This window comes from Mirounga angustirostris, unplaced genomic scaffold, assembly GCF_029215605.1.
Source record: "Mirounga angustirostris isolate CCGP_5_RB_7025 unplaced genomic scaffold, mMirAng1.0.hap1 SCAF_3, whole genome shotgun sequence".
Taxonomy (NCBI): domain Eukaryota; kingdom Metazoa; phylum Chordata; class Mammalia; order Carnivora; family Phocidae; genus Mirounga; species Mirounga angustirostris.
The window spans coordinates 151623395-151629690 of record NW_026991711.1 but is presented as its reverse complement, the minus strand read 5'-3'; positions in this window follow the sequence as shown (position 1 = coordinate 151629690).

Below are 6296 nucleotides of genomic sequence, written 5' to 3'. Positions count from 1 at the left end.
TAAGATTTTGTGACAGAATAGATTGGGTAATGAAAGAAAGTCAATTAAAATGTATTATAATTACTACTAGTAATTTGGAGGACAATTTTAAGTGGATATGTAACTTGCCCCAGTATTTCATTTATATATATATTTATTTTTTTTATCTATTTATTTTGAGAGAGAGAATGAGAGACAGAGAGCATGAGAGGGAGGAGGGTCAGAGGGAGAAGCAGACTCCCTGCCGAGCAGGGAGCCCGATGCGGGACTCAATCCCGGGACTCCAGGATCATGACCTGAGCGAAGGCAGTCGCTTAACCAACTGAGCCACCCAGGCGCCCCCCAGTATTTCTATTTTAAAGAATTTAAGCTATGGAAATATTTATATAAATCCCAAAGGATTTATTGTTTATAACAGAAAAAAATTGGAAATTATCTAAATGTCAAAAAAGAAACTGTTTAAATAAATTATGGTAGAATGAGGTAAGTAAATAGTATGCAAATAGTAACCAAAAAAAAGAATTAGCTCTATAAGCACTGATGGAAGGATATTCATGAAGTTTAAATTAGAAAAGGTGGAAGAAAAATATCATTATTTACATAAATAGATAGTAGTCTTCCTAGAATAGCCAAAATAAACTTTTAAAAATTATAAACTAAAAAGAGGTCAGTAAGGAATCCAGATGCAAGAGCAACCTGCAGAAGTCAATACAGTTCCTATAAAAAAATGTAATGAGAAAAATAGTTTTTCTGCTTTAATTGCAATATAAACTATAATTTATCTAGGAATAAAACTAACAAGGAAAAAATAACAAGAAACATTAAATACTTTTTAGGAAAAAAGAACTAGAAAACTTAAAAACATAAAAGACCCAGTATTCTAGGACATTGACAGCAAAGTAGAACTGATAGCATAGTGTGAATATTTCTGAATCCTCACATAAAAACAGAAAGAGCAACTAAATTAAAAAAAAAATCCTATGGACATTTATAAGAAAACTGGGAGACAAAGTATTCCCAGAAAACCCAAATACTGAACAGGCAAGGACAGACCTTAAGACATGTAAGAATTTGGCATCTGTGAAAGTAAAGATGGAGGAAAAAATAAACCATCAGATGGCCCTGATAACCAAAGTAAACAGTAGGTATTCAATGGAAAGCACTGAGTCAACTTGAGAAAAGCAGATATGCAATCCAAAGGTGGTTGAGTACAAGGGGTCCAAAATAAGGACTGAAGCTGACTAGCCCCCATGAATTCATAAAACTGAGCCACTAGGACTGATTTCTACAGTGGTTCCCCACACTAAAGAGAAAATAATGAGAGGGAAATAAAAATTCAACAGGATAAGAAAAATAGAGATGAAGAGAAAAGAAGGTCTAGATACAAGCAGAGAGCAGAGTTTCTGGCTATTGCATAGTGATGTGCTCGGCAAACATTCTTCCAAAGAGTAATTATACATGGGGCAAATTCACAAAAATAACCATTTCAGCACTCTGGAAATCAAACAAAGCCATAAACAGTCTGAGAAGCATTTTAATGCTTGCAGTACTGCTGAACATAACATCAGGTAAGAACAGTAGGAATGTGTGGAGTTCTGCTGCTCCTATAGTGTAGGCTGCTCCGACAATATCTGCCTTGGTCTATGTGGAGGTTCTGCCAGGTGGGGCAAGCTGTGAGGATTGGCAGCTTCTCTGCTACTTTCAAAAGGGGCTCACTTGATTTGGAATGGTGGATAAGACCCATGCCAAGTGGCACTGCTGATGGAAGTGACTTCCCAAAGGTTGGCCAGCTGGAGAGGGCCAATAGCTTGACTCTACTTCCCCAAGGTTGCAGTCCTGGTTGGGGCAAGCATATTACTGACTGAGGATGTGTGTGTGTATACACACACACACACACACACACAGTGGATAAGGAATGGTCCCAAGCTATTCACATACTCCTAAGAATTCACTCATATGGAAGACAGGAGACTCAAAAGGACCCCATTGAAAGTAAAACCTGAGCCAGACAAGAAAATGTCCTGAATGTGCTCTCCTGCCTACATATAGATCTATCTGTAGATCACAGAGCTTTATTGGCTCAAGGTATTTGAACACAATCTTTGTCAATCAATGGCAAACTACTAAACTATGTAGATGAAAGGCAGCTCCTAGAAAGCCAAGTGTGGAGTGGTAACACTCCACAGGGGAGATTTCACAGAATAAGCCCAGGCAAGTAACTAAACAAATGAACAAACAAAAACCCAGCACAACAACTTTGTGGGACTGAGGGGTGGGGGGAAGGGAGAGATTAAGCATTCAAAATGCTACAGTATACTATCCAAAATGTCCAGTTCCCAACAAAAAATTATGGGATATGTGAAGAAACAGGAAAGTGAGATCCATATTTAGAAAAAAAGGTCAATAGAAACTGTGTCTGAGTGTCTTCAGATGCTCCAGATGTTGTTATATAGCAAAGATTTTAAAGCAGCTACTACAAATATGTTCAAAGAACTAAAGGAAACCATGTACAAAGAATTAAAGTATGACAACAAAGAATCAACAGATAGAGATTTTCAATAAGGATGTAGAAATTATTAAAAGATGAAGAAACAAATAGAAAATCTGGAGTTGAAAATTATAATAAATAAAGTAAAATTCACTATAGACTAGGTTTACCAGCATGTTTGACATGGCAGAAGAAAGAATCAGAGAAGTGATGATAGAGCAATTATAAATTATACAATCTGGAGAACAAAAAGAGTAAGGATTGAAGAAAAATTAATGGAGCCTCAGAGACCTGTGGAACAACATCAACTGTACCAGCACACATGTAATGGGAGTACCCCCCCAAAAAAGTAAGAGGACAAAAGGGCAGAAAAATATTAGAAGAAATAATGGCTAAAAATTCCTGAATTTGAAGAAAAAAAATCTATAGATCCAAAAAAGCCCAATAAACTCCAAGTAAGATAAATACAAAAATTTCCATAAGTAGATATTTCATAGTTAAAATGTTGAAAGGTGGGGTGCCTCAGTTGGTTAAGCAGCTGCCTTCGGCTCAGGTCATGATCCCAGGGTCCTGGGATCAAGCCCCGCATCGGGCTCCCTGCTTGGCGGGGAGCCTGCTTCTCCCTCTCCCTCTGCCTGCCTCTCTGCCTACTTGTTCTCTCTCTCTATCTCTCTGTCAAATAAATAAATAAAATCTTTAAAAAAAAATGTTGAAAGGTTAAGAGAAATCTTGAAATCAACATGAAGAAAACAACTCATATATAAAGTAGCATCAATAAAATTAATAGTTGACTTTTCATCAAAAAACAATGGAAATCAGGGGCGCCTGGGTGGCTCAATTGGTTAAGCGACTGCCTTCGGCTCAGGTCATGATCCTGGAGTCCCGGGATCGAGTCCCACATCGGGCTCCCTGCTCAGCAGGGAGTCTGCTTCTCCCTCTGACCCTCCCCCCCTCTCATGCTCTCTATCTCATTCTCTCTCAAATGAATAAATAAAAAATCTTAAAAAAAAAAACAATGGAAATCAGAAGGCAGTAGAATGACACATTCCAAGTGCTGAAAGAAAAAATAAGACAATAATTCTATATTTGACAGAACTATTCCTCATAAATGAAGGTAAATCTCCAGAAGAAAAAGAATACCTTTCTCACAACAGTTCCAAGAAAAATAGAATTGAAACTTCTCATTTTGAATTGTCCTGGCTGGGGTCACATACACATGCCTGGATCTCCAGTCACACAATATGGATATAGAAAGGGATATCTAAGGAATAATAGTGTACAACTACCATAAAAGGAAATAAATTCTGGGCAGGCAAAAATAACAAACTTTTTGGTCAGGTCACCTGTGGTATGAGGAAGAGCCTGACATGGTAAGGTTAGAGGATAGCTAGCTTGGTTGTCTGTCCAGTGTCCCTTCTCCCTCTTTTGGTAATAGCAAAATTTTTATTTATCGAAATTATTTACTTCATATGGTTAGTGGAACTGTCAATCACAGGATTCTTACCACAAAGGTGGTCACGTTACCCGTTAGCCAATCTTTCCTGGGAAGTATAATCATTAGGTTTGGGGTGCAAAGGCCAAAGGTGGTTGTAACTGAGTTATCCAGTGGTATGACCATTGATATCCTAAGGATATTAAGAGATGGCCCAAGATATCTGATTTCTAGTATCTCTAAAGGTGAATTCCTGTACTTCTAAGAAGTCTAGATACTTAACTCTTACTTTGATTCTGTGAGCAAATAAATATATCACCATAAATGTCCTTTTATTGCCTATGTTAAGGACAATTCCTATTGCAGGCAACCTCAAATTCTTACAAGTGGTCTGGTTTCACAGGCTCTCATAAGAGTCCACATTACCTCAGATGTCCAAGAACAAAGTTAGACTTGTCAAAATCTCTGCCTGACCCTAAAATAATAACAAACTAAGAATGTTTCAGTCATGGAAGGAGGACTGTGAGAGGCCACAGTCCCCAAATGGACAGTACACTGAGTTCAAATCTGTACTTTCTCAGATACCTATTCCCTACTGTGTCAAAAAAGAAAATCAACTAGTCAGATGCAGGGAAAAACCAAATCAAATCAAATCAGATCAAATAAAATCATTTCCAGATAAACGAATAATGAGAGAAATCATTGCCAGTACACTTGCCTTACCAAAACCAAACCAAAACAAAACAAAAACACCAGGCTCAAGGAAAGTAACTAAAATCCATAGAAAGAAGTGATGAGCACTATAAATGGTAAATTTGTGCACTAATGTAAAAGACTATAAAAATATATCTTTTCACCCAAAGTTATGCTCTCTAACCACAAAAGAATTCAATTTAAAATTAACAAAGAAAGAAATCTTTGAAATCCTGAAATATTTGAAAGTTAAGCACATTTCATAATAACCCAGAAGTCAAAGTAGAAATCACAAGGTAAATTAGAAAATATGAATGGAATGAAAACAAAAATACAACATACCAAAATTACTGGAAGAAACTAAAGCAGTGTTTACAGGTATACTGACCAAGAAAATAAAGAGAAGACATAAATTATCAGAATTAGGAATAAAAGAGGGCACATCAATTCTGATACTGCAGAAATTAAAGAAATTAAATAAAGGAACATCATAAATGACTTTATACGAATGAATTAGATAACTTTTACGAAATGGAAACATTCCTAAAAAGATACAAATGATAAAAATTAACTAAAAAAAGGCAGAAAAACCTGAATAGAATAGGGAAAGAGATTGAATTAATTATTTAAAAATTTCCTATAAAGAAAAGCTCAGGCTCAGATGAATTCACTGGTGAAATCTATCAAATATTAAAGAAATAATATTAATTCTTTATAAACTCTTTCAGAAAACAAAAGAGAAGAAACAGCTTTCCACTTATTCTGTGAGGCTATCTCAACCATAGGTTTAGGTTGGAAGGCAACATGCTTAATCCGATCTTTGTCAAAGGGCTGCATTTCTTTCTTTGAGGAAGCTTTAGGGAAATGTTTCAGTTGTAGTTTTTTCTCATGCTGTTTCTTATAATTCATTGTAAGAGCAGCAAGGAATATGTGTTGGCTGCTCATGCTGCTCTTAGCAAGGTGTTAGAAGAGAAGGATGAGCTAAGGCAAAAATATGCCAGTTTGCAAGCAGAGAAGGAAGAGGATAGAGAATCCAGAAATTTGAGCCTCACAAGCTGGAAAAGGCCAACTGCTTCTGTACCCCAAACACCAGATCCACTTCCTCAGTGCTAAGCCCTAAATTTTGCTAAGCCAAGTGCCCCATATTTTAGGTTTCTGTGATTGTTGCATTTGTTTCAGGGACTGATTTAGTCAGCTTAAGGTTAAGTTACTCTAAGAAAGAACTCTTAAAATACAGAGTTAAATAATGTGAATTTCTACTTCAAGTAATGGTCCTAAGATATAGTCAGGTTAGTAGTATGGCTCTGCTCTTAGTCATTCAGGGACACAGACGATTCCATTTTACTGTTCAGTACACCCTACAGTCTGCATTTGTGTGGTCAAAGCTAGGTCTCTATATTGTCCATGTTCCAAACATCAAAAAGGGGAACCAGAAGTCTAGGACAAGCGATTTTCTTTTAAGCAAATAAGGCGAAAGGTGCACGCATGACTCCAACTCACATTATATTGGTCAGAACTTGACATATGGCCACCTAGTCGCATAGGATGTAAGGAACTGATTGAATGGGTATTTGTTCAGGAAGGTGGGGAGATCAGATCCTAAATCTAACTTTAGGAGGGACACCACACCTACAAATTCCTGCCCCCAAATATAAGTATCTTAGAATACTTTAACTATGGTCAACCCCTTTCAATTTATATGAT